This window comes from Melitaea cinxia, chromosome 25 (assembly GCF_905220565.1).
Source record: "Melitaea cinxia chromosome 25, ilMelCinx1.1, whole genome shotgun sequence".
Classification (NCBI taxonomy): Eukaryota; Metazoa; Arthropoda; class Insecta; order Lepidoptera; family Nymphalidae; genus Melitaea; species Melitaea cinxia.
In genome coordinates, this window is record NC_059418.1 from 4,457,058 (window position 1) to 4,474,557 (window position 17,500).

General features: G+C 55.9%; 2 non-coding genes and 1 pseudogene across 2 annotated transcripts in view; all 3 read left to right on the forward strand.

Moving 5' to 3' along the window:
* Positions 1–1,348, forward strand: part of LOC123666342 — a 1,903-nt gene extending 555 nt beyond the window's left edge. The window contains exon 1 of the ribosomal RNA XR_006745236.1: positions 1–1,348. This exon is cut by the window's left edge and continues 555 nt beyond it. This is a non-coding gene — a ribosomal RNA (small subunit ribosomal RNA).
* Positions 1,349–1,613: 265 nt separating this feature from the next.
* Positions 1,614–1,770, forward strand: LOC123666322. The gene has a single exon (XR_006745219.1). It is a non-coding gene; the product is annotated as a 5.8S ribosomal RNA (ribosomal RNA).
* A 678-nt stretch (positions 1,771–2,448) lies between these two features.
* LOC123666312 lies at positions 2,449–5,295 on the forward strand (annotated as a pseudogene).
* Positions 5,296–17,500: the final 12,205 nt, after the last annotated feature.

Here is a 17,500-nt window from a genome sequence, read left to right on the forward strand (position 1 = left end):
AACGAGGAACAATTGGAGGGCAAGTCTGGTGCCAGCAGCCGCGGTAATTCCAGCTCCAATAGCGTATACTAAAATTGTTGCGGTTAAAAAGCTCGTAGTTGCATTTGTGCGCCGCGCTGCCGGTGCACCGCATCCGCGGTGATACCGACACGTCTGCGGAGCATATCGTCGGTGAGCCGGCGGTAAAACGCCGGTTCAATATCAAAATCCTATCGCGGTGCTCTTCGGTGAGTGTCGAGGTGGGCCGACAATTTTACTTTGAACAAATTAGAGTGCTCAAAGCGGGCTCAAAATGCCGCTTGAATATTTCGTGCATGGAATAATAGAATATGATCTCGGTTCTATTTTGTTGGTTTTCAGAACTCCGAGGTAATGATTAATAGGGATAACTGGGGGCATTCGTATTGCGACGTTAGAGGTGAAATTCTTGGATCGTCGCAAGACGAACATCAGCGAAAGCATTTGCCAAAGGTGTTTTCATCAATCAAGAACGAAAGTTAGAGGTTCGAAGGCGATTAGATACCGCCCTAGTTCTAACCGTAAATATGTCATCTAGCGATCCGCCGACGTTACTACAATGGCTCGGCGGGCAGCTTCCGGGAAACCAAAGATTTTGGACTCCGGGGGGAGTATGGTTGCAAAGCTGAAACTTAAAGGAATTGACGGAAGGGCACCACCAGGAGTGGAGCCTGCGGCTTAATTTGACTCAACACGGGAAATCTCACCAGGCCCGGACACCGGAAGGATTGACAGATTAACAGCTCTTTCTTGATTCGGTGGGTGGTGGTGCATGGCCGTTCTTAGTTGGTGGAGCGATTTGTCTGGTTAATTCCGGTAACGAACGAGACTCTAGCCTGCTAAATAGGCGTCGTCATTTAGGTGTGTCCGATTTCGGTCGGACAACTCACTGGCGGCGTATTAAAATTCTTCTTAGAGGGACCGGCGGCTTCGAGCCGCACGAGATTGAGCAATAACAGGTCTGTGATGCCCTTAGATGTCCTGGGCCGCACGCGCGCTACACTGAAGGAATCAGCATGTTCTCCCTGGCCTAGAGGCCCGGGCAACCCGTTGAAACTCCTTCGTGCTGGGGATTGGGGTTTGCAATTATCCCCCATAAACGAGGAATTCCTAGTAAGCGCGAGTCATAAGCTCGCGTTGATTACGTCCCTGCCCTTTGTACACACCGCCCGTCGCTACTACCGATTGAATGATTTAGTGAGGTCTTCGGACCGACACGCGGTGGCTTCACGGCCGTCGGCGTTGCTGGGAAGTTGACCAAACTTGATCATTTAGAGGAAGTAAAAGTCGTAACAAGGTTTCCGTAGGGGAACCTGCGGAAGGATCATTAACGAAACTGCCGTATTGCGAGACGTATCGCCCTCGAGCGTGAAGTTTCTGCGATATACGCGTAGTGACGCTAATAGACATTCTGTTCAACGACGGAAAAAAAACGACGTTGAACAAAAAAACAAAATATAAAAGTCGCGCGCACCGTTTCGCGGTGACCGACCGTACATTTTATTTATTTATTTTTTTTTTTTTTATTTTTATAAGACTCTTAACGAATCTTATTCAATTAATACGATGTAGATTTCGATCTACAACGAAACCATTACCCTGGACGGTGGATCACTTGGCTCGCGGGTCGATGAAGAACGCAGTTAACTGCGCGTCATAGTGTGAACTGCAGGACACATTTGAACATCGACATTTCGAACGCACATTGCGGTCCGTGGAGAAACATCCAGGACCACTCCTGTCTGAGGGCCGGCTGCATAAATACATATATCACACTGTACGTTCGTATATAAATTCGTTTATTACGATCGTACATATGACGGTCTCCGTATGTCTCAATCAGAGACTTCGGTCCGTTTAAATATTGTTAACGTTCGATACGGAGCGAATAAGCGTATATGCGTATATGTGCCGTGTGTGCGCGCGCGTATATTGCGTTTACGTCGATGCGAGAGACAGCGGTACAGGTTTCGACCTGTACCCGTATCTCGCGTACGTACGCGCAGCTCGACGTTCTCGTCTCGAAGACGACGACGTCCCGCGTCTCTCCGTCCTTTCGGTGACGTCGCGCGCGTATAGTCTTAGAAAACAAACTAACGACTATACATATGCGCGCTTCTATGTCGACGGGGTAAACGGAGAGCGATGCGGCGACGTCGCGCAGTCCGAGAGACACGGATCGTCGTTCTATCGCGCGCGTCCTGTACGTTATACGCACGCGAATCATCCGAGTATCGTTCGCACGAACGACGACGCGCGTACGCGTATGCCGTCGCGTAGTCGTCGCGGTAGGCGGACTCGACGTCCGAAGAGCGCGTCGACGCCGACGCCGACGTCGAAGACGGGACTCTAACGAGACCCCCGTCTCTCGGCGTACCTTCGGCGCCGTCGCGTCGACGGATATCGCGTCTGCCTCGTTTTTTTTATCGTTGGCCTCAGATCAGGGAGGATCACCCGCCGAATTTAAGCATATTAGTAAGCGGAGGAAAAGAAACTAACCAGGATTTCCTTAGTAGCGGCGAGCGAACAGGAAATAGCCCAGCACTGAATCCCGCGGTTGTAACGATCGCGGGAGATGTGGTGTTCGGGAGGTATCGCTTTCTCGTCGTCGCCACTCCTGTCCAAGTTCGTCTTGAACGGGGCCGTTTTCCCGTAGAGGGTGCCAGGCCCGTAGCGACGGAGCGAGACGGCGAGAGGTACACTCCTCAGAGTCGGGTTGCTTGAGAGTGCAGCCCTAAGTGGGTGGTAAACTCCATCTAAGGCTAAATATTACCGCGAGACCGATAGCGAACAAGTACCGTGAGGGAAAGTTGAAAAGAACTTTGAAGAGAGAGTTCAAGAGTACGTGAAACCGTTCAGGGGTAAACCTGCGAAACTCGAATGAACGAACGGAGAGATTCATCGTCAATCGGCGGCGTACGGGCGCGCGCCTCGATGTCGAACGCCTCCCCTCGCGGGTGCGTCGTGCGGCACGGGTCGCGTCCGTCGACGTCCGTCGACGGCGTGCACTTCTCTCTAAGTAATACATCGCGACCCGTTCGATGTCGGTCTAAGCGCCGTTCGGGAGTCCAGTCGTCGTGTTAACGCACCGCTATTGGACCGTGACGGTGGCCGATCGGCCGTCGGACGGTAGTACAAAGTCGTACTTTTATACGAATCGCGCACGCGCCTCGCGCGCGTCCGGCCCGACGCAAGCGAACGCCGTACAATGTCGACGTCCTGCCCGAGTGCGGACGTTGACGCGGCGCTGCTGTCGTCGCAGCCGTGCTGTCTCGGACCGTGCGCGTATCCGTCTGCGATGATTCATTTTCGGGCACTCGCAGGACCCGTCTTGAAACACGGACCAAGGAGTCTAGCATGTGTGCGAGTCATTGAGATTATTCAACGTAAAACTGAAAGGCGTAACGAAAGTGAAGGCGCGCGCTAAACCGCGCGCTCAGGGAGGATGGAGCGTCGGTCTCGATCGATCTCTCGCACTCCCGAGGCGTCTCGTTTCCAATCCGTGAATGTAGGCGCGCTCTGAGCACAGATGCTGGGACCCGAAAGATGGTGAACTATGCCTGGTCAGGTCGAAGTCAGGGGAAACCCTGATGGAGGACCGTAGCGATTCTGACGTGCAAATCGATCGTCGGAACTGGGTATAGGGGCGAAAGACTAATCGAACCATCTAGTAGCTGGTTCCGTCCGAAGTTTCCCTCAGGATAGCTGGCGTCGATTATTAACAGTCCCATCCGGTAAAGCGAATGATTAGAGGCATTGGGGCCGAAACGACCTCAACCTATTCTCAAACTTTAAATGGGTGAGAACTCCGGCTTACTCGAACGATGAAGCCGGAGATCTGATGACGGTGCCAAGTGGGCCAATTTTGGTAAGCAGAACTGGCGCTGTGGGATGAACCAAACGTAGTGTTAAGGCGCCTAAAAAACGCTCATGGGACACCATGAAAGGCGTTGGTCGCTCATGACAGCAGGACGGTGGCCATGGAAGTCGGAATCCGCTAAGGAGTGTGCAACGACTCACCTGCCGAAGCAACCAGCCCTGAAAATGGATGGCGCTGAAGCGTTTTGCCTATACACTACCGTTACGGGCACGTGCGACGTTGTACGTTTTGCGTCATTATGCCGTAACGAGTAGGACGTGCGCGGCGGAGTGCGCAGAAGGGTCTGGGCGTGAGCCCGCTTGGAGCCTCCGTCGGTGCAGATCTTGGTGGTAGTAGCAAATACTCCAGCGAGGCCCTGGAGGACTGACGTGGAGAAGGGTTTCGCGTGAACAGTAGTTGCTCGCGAGTCAGTCGATCCTAAGCTCAAGGAGAGATCTTATGTCGATGTGGCGTGTTTTCTTTTATATTATATTATATATAAACCGAATAACGCCCTTTGAGCGAAAGGGAATCCGGTTCCTATTCCGGAACCCGGCAGCGGAACCGTTTCAATAATCGTTCCCTCGTTTCAAAGCGAGTGTTCGACGGGGTAACCCAAAGTGGCCTGAAGACGCCGCCGAGGGGTCCGGGAAGAGTTTTCTTTTCTGCCTGAGCGTTCGAGTTCCATGGAATCCTATAGAAGGGAGATATGGTTCGGAACGCGAAGAGCACCGCATTTGCGGCGGTGTCCGGATACTCTCTGCGGACCTTGAAAATTCAGGTGAGGGATGTACGTGGAGATGTCGCGCCGGTTCGTACCCATATCCGCAGCAGGTCTCCAAGGTGAAGAGCCTCTAGTCGATAGAATAATGTAGGTAAGGGAAGTCGGCAAATTGGATCCGTAACTTCGGAATAAGGATTGGCTCTGAGGACCGGGGCGTGTCGGGTTTGGACGGGAAGCGGATGCGGCCGGTGCCGGGCCTGGTCGATGCTCGTTCGTCTCTCTCGGGGGGCGTTCGGGCGGAATCCGGACCCGCGTTCCGGCCTTCCGCGGATCTTCCTAGCCGTAAGGCCGCGTCGGTTTCGTCTCGTGCGCGATCGGCGCGGTTCTGTACGACCGCCGTTCAACGGTCAGCTCAGAACTGGCACGGACAAGGGGAATCCGACTGTCTAATTAAAACAAAGCATTGCGATGGCCCTCGCGGGTGTTGACGCAATGTGATTTCTGCCCAGTGCTCTGAATGTCAACGTGAAGAAATTCAAGCAAGCGCGGGTAAACGGCGGGAGTAACTATGACTCTCTTAAGGTAGCCAAATGCCTCGTCATCTAATTAGTGACGCGCATGAATGGATTAACGAGATTCCCGCTGTCCCTATCTACTTCGGTGACAGCCGTCAAACGTGCAACATCGTTTCTGTAGTGCTCCGTGATTAAAAATCCGTTTTGTGGTTTTTCTCGTGTGTGCTGCGAAAATACTGTTATTACCGTGTGCGATAGATCCTGGAGCGTCGATTGTCGTTGGAAACGATCAAATCCGCCCAGGGATCGCCGGGAAATAAAGGGATAAGGACCCACAAGTGTTGACAATATATTTAGTGTAGATTAGTTTAGTGTAGTGAACATTTTTTGGGAGTATTCACGAAATACTCTTAAAATAGTGTGGATGGCACATAGGGACGCGTGAATTCAGTGGAAAATCGGTGGAAAATCTTCGGATTCCCGCGATCCACGTGGATTTAGTTTTCGTCGCACGTGCTGGCTACCACAGGGGGGTATTTTTAGAAATTGTGCCAACTACTGCTGTCAGCTGCCATCTGTCATATGACATTTGACATCTGACGGCTACTGACATTTGTCATTTGACATCCGACATTGACAGCTGTCATTGTCGTGCTGGACTCGTGACACATCCTCCTATCATTAAGCGTTCTAAAATCGCAAATTCCGGAAACTTGGACCCATGGGGACAAGCCTACCGAGCCGCGAGTGGGAGGATCCGTCCTCCCCGTAACGTAGTAAATGGCACAAAATATGCCGAAGGTTATGCTGGGAGCGTCGGGGAGGCCATGACGAATCTCTTAAAGGCATTGTGCCCAGACGACGACACGGGGCGGGATTCTACGTACCACCGTCAGGTACGCGTCATGGCGGCTCTGACGCCTTCAGGTGGAGAAACGTCATAGTGTAGTAGTGTACTCCAGCAAGCCTTCTAACTTTGTCCACTCGGACGTTTGGGCAGCCGCGCCGGTCGAAACAGCAGAGGTGTTTAGGCGATGTGTCCAAGAGGGCTCTTTTCCGGGCACGTGGAAGGATGGCAAGTTGGTTGTCTTACCAAAGGGTAACGGCAAGCCTCTTGCCGACCCGAAAGCGTACCGGCCCGTCACGCTGCTGCCGATTTTTGGTAAGATTTTAGAACGCTTAATGATAAGATGCGCACCGCAAATGACAAAGGGTCTATCGGACTGCCAGCACGGATTCACGCGAGGGCGGTCGACGGTCTCCGCGCTGAGGAGCATCCTTGGCGTGGCTCGTGAGAGCTCGTCGAAGTATGTGCAGGCGATATTTCTTGATATCTCTGGGGCTTTTGATAATGCCTGGTGGCCCATGATATTGCTGAAGTCGAAGCGGGGGGGTTGTCCGCCTAATATCTACAGGATGTTGACGGACTACTTCGTCGATCGAAGAGTAGGTATGTTCGTGGGCCGCTCGGTAGTGTGGAAGGCGGCCACTATGGGCTGTCCGCAGGGATCAGTGTTGGGACCCACGCTCTGGAACGTGCTCATGGACGATTTGCTCAAGCTGCCGCTCCCCGGGGGGGTTAGTATTGTGGCATATGCCGACGATGTGACGATCCTGGTCGAGTCCGGTGCCCGGGCGGGCCTGGAGGAAAAGTCCCAGGCGGCACTGAAGCTCGTCGGTGAGTGGGGCGCGAGAAACCGACTGGAGTTTTCTCCTGCCAAGTCATCCACGATGACTATCAGGGGTAAACTCCAGCGTCCGCCCACCATCAGATTCGGGAGTAACTCGATCAGGAGCGTCGCGTCGACCACGGTACTGGGGGTGGTGATTGACGCGAGTCTGTCCTTCGCGCAGCATGCGGTGTACATAGGGGAGAGGGCGGCAAATTGCTTCGGCAAGATGTCGAGAGTGTCGGCGTGCTCTTGGGGCGTTAGGTACAGTGCCCTTAAGGTACTGTACAAGGGTACGTATGTGTCCACCGTGACGTATGCTGCGGCATGTTGGCATGAGCGTGCGTCCCTTCACGTTGTGCGGAGCGCGCTTTTGCGCACCCAGAGACCCGCCTTGGTTCTTCTAACCAAGGCGTATCGCTCGACGAGCACTGACGGACTGGCGGTTCTGGCCGGTGTGCTGCCGGCCGACCTCGAGGTGATTCGGGCGGGCAGACTAGGCGCTCTGCGCGAGTCCGCGGTTACCAAGGAGGAGCTACGGCGTGCCAAACTCAGAGAGGCTGAGTCCGCTCTTGCCGCATGGCAGGAGCGTTGGGACACATCGATCCACGGGAGGGAGCTATATCGGTTTTTCCCGGAGGTGAAGGTTCGATTCAAGGCGTCTTGGATCGAGCCTGACTATGAAACGTCCCAGATCCTGACAGGTCACGGGTGTTTTAGGGCGAGGCTTCACAGAATGAAATTGTCCGCTGTGGGGTCATGCTACTGCGGCGAAGCCGCAGAGGAAGACGTACACCACGCACTCTGGGAATGTCCTCTGTACGGGGATGAGCGTAGGGAGCTGCTGGACGGTATCGAAGTCCAAGAGGTGGGTCCGGTCTACTACCGCGATCTCGTGGCTTCGGCGGGGAATTTTGGTAGGCTACGGGATTTCGCGCGGCGATGGCATAAGATTAGGAACGACCTCGAGAAGAACGGAGGCAGCGTCAGCGGAAACCAAGATAGGTAACGAAGCCCATCGCAGATAGCAGTGCGCACTGTCGGCGAACACCGAAGGCGTATCTGTGTCGTCCGCCCCAGAAAGGGGAGAAGGACTAAGGGACAAGAAGTCGAGAGTAAAATAACTTGTCGGGAATGGAAGCGTGCGCACCTGAAGGGAGAGAACCCGAGACAGTAGGGTGCGCACTCCCATGTTTGGGCCCGTATAACCACGACCGGTTGATAGGGCCATGGGTTGGAGGTGGGACTTGTCCCTATCTACTAGTGACGCGCATGAATGGATTAACGCCAGACGTGTTTGTGTCGCTCTGCATTTAGAAATTCGAACTATATGGCGAATTCGAATATGGCAACACTAGTGTTGCCATACACAGTTTTATTTTTTCCCCATTTCTTATTTTTATTTTAATACAAGAACTGCCCTTAGCGTATATACGTGTTAGGCCGGTTAAGGCATGGCGGACGACGACGAGACGGAGCGACTCCGCGAAATGTTTGAGGCGGACGTGAGACGTAAGTCTCTGGAGCTGGAAGAGCTGATGGCCATCGGCCGGGAAGCGGGGTTCACGCCCCGGGCCTCTTTAGCTAGAACTCCTCCTCAGGAGTTCCATTCTCCAATAGCGTCCATAGTGGACACTACGTTCGGCTTATACCGGGGGAGGGCCAGCAAGAGGCAGATCACCTCGCCCGAGGAGGAGCAGGAGCCCACGCGACGGTGTGACGAACGCCGTGCCGGCCCGTCACACCAAGCGGGTGTCCCGCCCGTGGCGGGTATCTTGTCCGCCCCTCCCCCGGCCGCAACTGCATCTCCCGGACCCGCCACTTCCCCGATCCCCTCTGCCAGCACATCCACGCTGACGCCTGCGTCATGCCACCCCCCTGCCTCCACCGCTGCCCCCTCCCCAGCCACGATTCCTGCTGCCCCTGCTCCCGCTCCCGCTCCCGCTCCCGCTCTCGCTGCCGCATTATCCACCGAACCCGGGTCGGGGTTAGCTAGCCTGTCCAAGGTCCAGCTATTGGACGAGGTGCACACTGAGCTGCGGCGGATATTGGAGATCGCTAATAGTATGGCATCTCACAATAAATACAAGCTGAATGCCAGTGACAGAGACGCCATCGGCCAAGCTGGACAGAATGTGCTCGCGGCGGTAGCGGCGATCGAGATTAGGCTTGCGGAGACCGAGCACCAGGTCACCGCAGCGAAGCTGAAGTGTGCGCAGTTGGAACTGCAAAATGTTTCCAGTTCCCACTCCCTCCCCTCTCCTCCCACCGGAGCGCCTAGACCTGCGGTCACTTACGCATCTCTGCTGAAGCGTCCGCAGGGACAGCCTCCGGTGCACATTCCGGCAACCCAAGGGCAGGCTGTCCTCTTCTATCCCAATACGGATGAAATCAAAACATCCGAAGGTACCAAGGCTGAGCTGCAGAAGGCAATACAGCCTGGCCGCATGGGGATTCCCGTACAGAGCGTTCGACGCATCGGGAATTCCGGCATTGCGGTCAGAGCCGCTACGCCTGCAGCGGCCGAGAAGTTGAAGGCGGCGGCTCCTCCCACCCTCCGGGTGACTGAGCCGCGCGGTCGTCGCCCTCTGGTCGCTATACGCAACCTGAGGGTCGATCCCTCGTCGGACGGTCTGCTTGAGGAGCTACAGACCACCAACTTGGCGGACGATCCAGAATGGCCTATGGAAAAGGTGAAGGCGAACTGCCGTGTTGCCTTCAAAAAGGGCCGTCGGGGGGAGCGCACTACAGTTGTCCTGGAGTGCTCTCCACCCCTGCGCGACAAGTTAATCGGCTTGGGGCGCGTATACATTGGCTGGGACGAGGCCGATGTCTGTGACTATCTGCGCGTCACCTGCTGCAACCGATGCCATCAATACGGGCACCCGGAAAAGTTCTGCCGTGCCCCGGAGATGGTATGCGGCAGGTGCGGCGATACCGGCCACAAAAAGACCGAGTGCCAGTCCACGTCAGAGTGCTGTGCGACCTGCAAGCGCTTCAAGCGCAAAGAGGCCAGCAGCCACGCCACAAATGCCGCGACATGCCCGGCGCGTATATACGCCGAACAGCAGTCTGTAAACATGACTCAGTATGGATAGGACAAGTTTAGGTTTGTCAATAGGGCAGCTTAATCTCCAGGGATCGGAGGTCGCCACATCGGAATTGCCCGTCATAGCTGTAGAGATGAACCTCGACCTGGTTCTCGTACAAGAACAGTACGCAAACTCCGGCTTGACTGGTCTGCTTCAGTGTGGATCTGCTCCGAAATCGGGGATCATGGTGTTGAACGACAGGATCGCTCTCACGCTGCTGCACAACCTGAGCACAGAACACTGCACCGTTGCGCACGCTGATTACCATGGACTCGGCATCTACATTATCTCAGCGTACTTCCAGTACGGCCACGACATCGTCCGTCATCTTGAACACCTGAGTTATGTAATGGACCGCCTAGCAGGAAACCCGGTACTGATCGGAATGGACAGCAACGCGCACTCGCCACTCTGGTTCTGTGAGCGACGCCAATACTCGGGAAGAGGACCAGACACCGAACATAGGAAGACCCAGATGGAGAGCTTCATACTCAGCAGAGGCCTGCTCATTCACAACGTGCAGGGCCAGCCACCTACGTTCTGCGGACCCAACGGATCTTCCAATGTGGATTTGACACTCTCGACTAGGGGAGTCGCGATCAAGGAGTGGCGGGTGCACGAAGGTGCCAGTGTAAGCGACCATCAGCTGATAACTTACCAGATGTGCGGCAGCGGGACAGCGAGACAGTCGGATCGGGAACCAAACGTTCGGATCGCCTTCCGGGAACGAGGGGTAAACTGGGCCTACTTTCGATCCACGCTGAGCGCCCGAATGGGTAAGCTGGACTCAAGACTGGCAGCGAACGACCTCGCCAACAAATACAGCGAAATACTCACGCGAACAGCCTCTGGATGTCTAGGATATCGCAGGGATAGGGAGTACGGGGGCTACGAATGGTGGACGCCTGAACTGGATCGACTTCGCCGCACGGTGAACAGAACGCGCAGATCCTGGCAGAACTCTCGACGGATTAACTCTAAAGGTGACGACGTGCTGAGGGAAGCGTTACAGGAGGCCAGACGCGAATACAAGCGGGCCATGAAGGAAGCGGAAATCACGCACTTTCGACAAGTTGCCGAAACGGGAAACGACGACCCCTGGGGGCTCGCGTACCGCGCCGCGACCGGCAGGACGCGCCCCCCCAGGAACGTGCTTCACGGAGGGAAGCTCGTTGAGGGATACGCCAACGAAACTGGAACCGCCATGCAAGAACTTCTCTACTCCCTATGCCCCGACGACGCTACAGCTACCGACGACGAGTACCACCGAAAGGTGCGTGTGGCCGCCGCTTTCCCACCGTCCGGTGGGGATTCGGATGCGCCCGGTCGAGCCACTGTGGAACTCATCATCAGGAACCTGCCTAACACAAGTCCCGGATTGGACGGAATCACCCGTAGGATCATCAGGAACGCCTGGAAGGCTTCCTCCGGCGAGATGCTGCTGATGTATTCGGCCTGCATCTCTGAGGGGGTCTTTCCGGATATCTGGAAGATAGGCGCATTGATAGTCCTGCCGAAGGGAAACGACAAGCCGCTGACAGATCCGCAGGCTTACAGGCCCATCACACTGCTACCTATCCTGGGCAAAATTCTCGAGCGTATCATCATCGTTTGCGCTCCCTGCCTGTACCGCGGTATTTCTGACGACCAACACGGTTTTGTTAAGGGGCGCTCCACTGTGACCGCCCTTCGAACAGTGTTTGAACGCGTCGATAACTCTGCGCATAAGTACGTCCAGCTGGTCTTTCTGGACATCTCTGGTGCGTTCGACAACGCCTGGTGGCCGATGATTTTGCTGAAGGCGAAGGCCGCTGGGGTCTCGCCGAACATCTATCGGATTTTGGTGAGCTACTTCAGCGGCCGACGCATAGGCATGTCGGTCGGCTCCCGGACCTTGTGGAAAACTTCCACCATGGGGTGTCCGCAAGGATCGGTTCTGGGCCCCACGTTATGGAACCTCCTCCTGGACGATCTCCTGAGGCTGCCGAAGCCGGATGGTGTCACCATCGTGGCGTACGCAGACGACGTGACGCTTGCGATCGAGGCGTCGTCCCGCGCTTCCATCGAGCATAAATGCTCCACCGTTTTGCAATCGATCTCGGAATGGGGGACTCGTAATCGGCTGTCGTTTTCGTCGGCCAAGTCCCAGACCATGACGGTTAAGGGTAGATTCAAACGCGTACCGACCGTAAAGCTCGACGGCGCCACTGTCGCGAGCGTCACCACAGCTAAAGTACTCGGCGTGTTTATTGACGATGCGAGGTCCTATGCGTCGCATGCGTCTTTGATGGGCGAGAAGGCCGCCAACTCTTTCGGGAAGGTCTCACGTGTCTCTGCCTCATCTTGGGGCGTGAAGTACCGGGCGCTTAGGTTTCTGTATCACGGGACCTATGTCGCTATCCTGACATACGCTGCAACCATATGGTACCGGCGCTCTCATCTATACGTTGTGCAGAGCGCGGTTTTGCGAAGCCAGAGACCAGCTTTGGTGCTCTTGACGAAGGCCTACAGGTCGTGCAGCACCGCAGCACTCCCGGTGCTCGCGGGTGTTCTGCCGGCCGACCTGGAGGTCGTTCGAGCGGGGCGCGTGCAGGAGGAGTGCGAGGGGCTCACGGGCAGCGAGCGCAAGGCGAGGAAGATTGCGATCCTCAGCGATGTCGTCTCCGTTTGGCAGGCGCGCTGGGCTGCGAGCGAGAACGGGAGGGAGTTGTACAGCTTCTTCCCGGACATCGCTTCGCGGCTGGCGCGTCGCTGGGTCGAACCAGATTACGTGATCTCGCAGATCCTCACCGGCCACGGATGCTTCAAGGCTCGCTTACACGGTATGGCGCTGTGTGACACGCCGTACTGTTTCTGCGAGCACGAACGCGAGACCCGTGACCACATTCTGTGGGAGTGCGACTTGTACAAGGAAGAGCGGAATGCGATGCTAGACGGAATCGAGCGGACGAGAGTAGGCCCAGTCTACCACGAGGACCTGACTGCCACGGAAAACAACTTTAGCCATCTTCGGATTTTCGCGCACAGTTGGCACAAACGAAGGACTGAGATGACGTAGTAGCTGCAATGTTGACAACTTGGACTGCCGTGCCGTCACTAACGTGTCGTGTTGTCGTCAGCCCCAGAAAGGGGAGAGTGACGCCAGGGACGTATCATAGCACCTTCGTAAGGGGGTGCTGCTGATTTGTAGGGAGTCAAGAATTGTACGGGGGAATAGAGCGTTAACGCAGACGTACCCCGTACATCTCCCGCGTTTCGCTCCGTATACCGAGAGGTGGGCAGGAGCATGGGAAGGTTGGTGGGTTTGTCCCTATCTACTTTGACGGTGACGCGCATGAATGGATTAACGCCAGACGTGTTTGTGTCGCTCTGCATTTAAAAATTCGAAAAAAGTGGTTTTTTCGTGCTTTTTAGTGCAGATTTTGTGTTTTTATCGTGCATAAGGTCCCCAGGGACCGATTGTGATAAGTGAATTAAGTGTAAGTACATTAATTAGTTATTAATTAACGTGTTTCATTTCGTGAGCCACGTGCTCGCGCGTGATTTATTCATTGCGGGTAGTTGTAAGCGACATCGACGCTTGACAGCTGCCGTCTGTAGTGTGACTTTTGACGTGTGACATTTGACGTGCGACGTTTGACGTTTGACGTTTGACGTTTGGCGTTTGACGCTTGACGTTGACGTTGACGCTTGACGTTTGACGTTTGACGTCTGACGGTTGTTGGTAACACTAGTGTTGCCATATACAGTTTTATTTCTTCCCCATTTTTATTTCTTATTTTTTATTTTAATACAAGAACTGCCCTTTCTTGCGTGTATACGTGTTAGGCCGGTCTAGGCATGGCGGACGACGATGAGACGGAGCGCCTCCGCGAAATGTTTGAGGCGGACGTGAGACGTAAGTCTCTGGAGCTGGAAGAGCTGATGGCCATCGGCCGGGAAGCGGGGTTTACGCCCCGGGCCTCGTTGGCGAGAACTCCTCCTCAGGAGTTCAGCTCACCAATCGCTTCCATAGTCGACACGACGTTCGGCTTATACCGGGGGAGGGCCAGCAAGAGGCAAATTACCTCGCCCGAGGAGGAGCAGGAGCCCACGCGACGGTGTGACGAACGCCGTGCTGGCCCGTCACACCAAGCGGGTGTCCCGCCCGTGGCGGGTATTTTGTCCGCCCCTCCCCCGGCCGCAACAGCATCTCCCGGACCCGCCACTTCCCCGATCCCCTCTGCCAGCACATCCACGCTGACGCCTGCGTCATGCCACCCTCCTGCCTCCACTGCTGCCCCCTCCCCAGCCATGATTCCTGCTGCCCCTGCTCCCGCTCCCGCTCCCGCTCCCGCTGCCGCATTATCCACCGAACCCGGGTCGGGGTTAGCTAGCCTGTCCAAGGTCCAGCTATTGGACGAGGTGCACACTGAGCTGCGGCGGATATTGGAGATCGCCAATAGTATGGCATCTCACAATAAATACAAGTTGAATGCCAGTGACAGAGACGCCATCGGCCAAGCTGGGCAGAACGTGCTCGCGGCGGTAGCGGCGATCGAAATTCGGCTGGCGGAGACCGAGCACCAGGTCACCGCCACAAAGCTGAAGTGCGCGCAGCTGGAACTTCAAAATGCTGCTAGTTCCCACACCCTCCCCTCTCCTCCCACCGGAGCGCCTGGACCTGCGGTCACTTACGCTTCTCTGCTGAAGCGTCCGCAGGGACAGCCTCCGGTGCACATTCCGGCAACCCAAGGGCAGGCTGTCCTCTTCTACCCCAATACGGATGAAATCAAAACATCCGAAGGTACCAAGGCTGAGCTGCAGAAGGCAATACAGCCTGGCCGCATGGGGATTCCCGTACAGAGCGTTCGACGCATCGGGAATTCCGGCATTGCGGTCAGAGCCGCTACGCCTGCAGCGGCCGAGAAGTTGAAGGCGGCGGCTCCTCCCACCCTCCGGGTGACTGAGCCGCGCGGTCGTCGCCCTCTGGTCGCTATACGCAACCTGAGGGTCGATCCCTCGTCGGACGGTCTGCTTGAGGAGCTACAGACCACCAACTTGGCGGACGATCCAGAATGGCCTATGGAAAAGGTGAAGGCGAACTGCCGTGTTGCCTTTAAAAAGGGCCGTCGGGGGGAGCGCACTACAGTTGTCCTGGAGTGCTCTCCACCCCTGCGCGACAAGCTGATCGGCTTGGGGCGCGTATACATTGGCTGGGACGAGGCCGATGTCTGCGACTATCTGCGCGTCACCTGCTGCAACCGTTGCCATCAATACGGGCACCCGGAAAAGTTCTGCCGTGCCCCGGAGATGGTATGCGGCAGGTGCGGCGATACTGGCCACAAAAAGACCGAGTGCCAGTCCACGTCAGAGTGCTGTGCGACCTGCAAGCGCTTCAAGCGCAAAGAGGCCAGCAGCCACGCCACAAATGCCTCGACATGCCCGGCGCGTATATACGCCGAACAGCAGTCGGTCAACATGACCCAGTATGGATAGGACAAGTTTAGGTTTGTCAATAGGGCAGCTTAATCTCCAGGGATCGGAGGTCGCCACATCGGAATTGCCCGTCATAGCTGTAGAGACGAACCTCGACCTGGTTCTCGTACAGGAACAGTACGCTAACTCCGGCTTGACTGGTCTGCTTCAGTGTGGATCTGCTCCGAAATCGGGGATCATGGTGTTGAACGACAGGATCGCTCTCACGCTGCTGCACAACCTGAGCACAGAACACTGCACCGTTGCGCACGCTGATTACCACGGACTCGGCATCTACATTATCTCAGCGTACTTCCAGTACGGCCACGACATCGTCCGTCATCTTGAACACCTGAGTTATGTAATGGACCGCCTAGCAGGAAACCCGGTACTGATCGGAATGGATAGCAACGCGCACTCGCCACTCTGGTTCTGTGAGCGACGTCAATACTCGGGAAGAGGACCAGACACCGAACATAGGAAGACCCAGATGGAGAGCTTCATACTCAGCAGAGGCCTGCTCATTCACAACGTGCAGGGCCAGCCACCTACGTTCTGCGGACCCAACGGATCTTCCAATGTGGACTTGACACTCTCGACTAGGGGAGTCGCGATCAAGGAGTGGCGGGTGCACGAAGGTGCCAGTGTAAGCGACCATCAGCTGATAACTTACCAGATGTGCGGCAGCGGGACAGCGAGACAGTCGGATCGGGAACCGAACGTTCGGATCGCCTTCCGGGAACGAGGGGTAAACTGGGCCTACTTTCGATCCACGCTGAGCGCCCGAATGGGTAAGCTGGACACAAGACTGGCAGCGAACGACCTCGCCAACAAATACAGCGAAATACTCACGCGAACAGCCTCTGGATGTCTAGGATATCGCAGGGATAGGGAGTACGGGGGCTACGAATGGTGGACGCCTGAACTGGATCGACTTCGCCGCGCGGTGAACAGAACGCGTAGATCCTGGCAGAACTCTCGACGGATTAATTCTAAAGGTGACGACGTGCTGAGGGAAGCGTTACAGGAGGCCAGACGCGAATACAAGCGGGCCATGAAGGAAGCGGAAATCACGCACTTTAGACAAGTTGCCGAAACGGGAAACAACGACCCCTGGGGGCTCGCGTACCGCGCCGCGACCGGCAGGACGCGCCCCCCCAGGAACGTGCTTCACGGAGGGAAGCTCGTTGAGGGATACGCCATCGACACTGGAACCGCCATGCACGAACTTCTCTACTCCCTATGCCCCGACGACGCTACAGCTACCGACGACGAGTACCACCGAAAGGTGCGTGTGGCCGCCGCTTTCCCACCGCCCGGTGGGGATTCGGATGCGCCCGGTCGAGCCACTGTGGAACTCATCATCAGGAACCTGCCTAACACAAGTCCCGGACTGGATGGAATCACCCGTAGGATCATCAGGAACGCCTGGAAGGCTTCCTCCGGCGAGATGTTGCTGATGTACTCGGCCTGCATCTCTGAGGGAGTCTTTCCGGATATCTGGAAGATAGGCGCATTGATAGTCCTGCCGAAGGGAAACGACAAGCCGCTGACAGATCCGAAGGCTTACAGGCCCATCACACTGCTGCCTATCCTGGGCAAAATTCTCGAGCGTATCATCATCGCGTGCGCTCCCTGCCTGTATCGCGGCATTTCCGACGACCAACACGGTTTTGTTAAGGGGCGCTCCACTGTGACCGCCCTTCGAACAGTGTTCGCACGCGTCGACAACTCTGCGCATAAATACGTCCAGCTGGTCTTTCTGGACATCTCTGGTGCGTTCGACAACGCCTGGTGGCCGATGATTTTGCTGAAGGCGAAGGCCGCTGGGGTCTCGCCGAACATCTATCGGATTTTGGTGAGCTACTTCAGCGGCCGACGCATAGGCATGTCGGTCGGCTCCCGGACCTTGTGGAAAACTTCCACCATGGGGTGTCCGCAAGGATCTGTTCTGGGCCCCACGTTATGGAACCTCCTCCTGGACGATCTCCTGAGGCTGCCGAAGCCGGATGGTGTCACCATCGTGGCGTACGCAGACGACGTGACGCTTGCGATCGAGGCGTCGTCCCGCGCTTCCATCGAGCATAAATGCTCCACCGTTTTGCAATCGATCTCGGAATGGGGGACTCGTAATCGGCTGTCGTTTTCGTCGGCCAAGTCCCAGA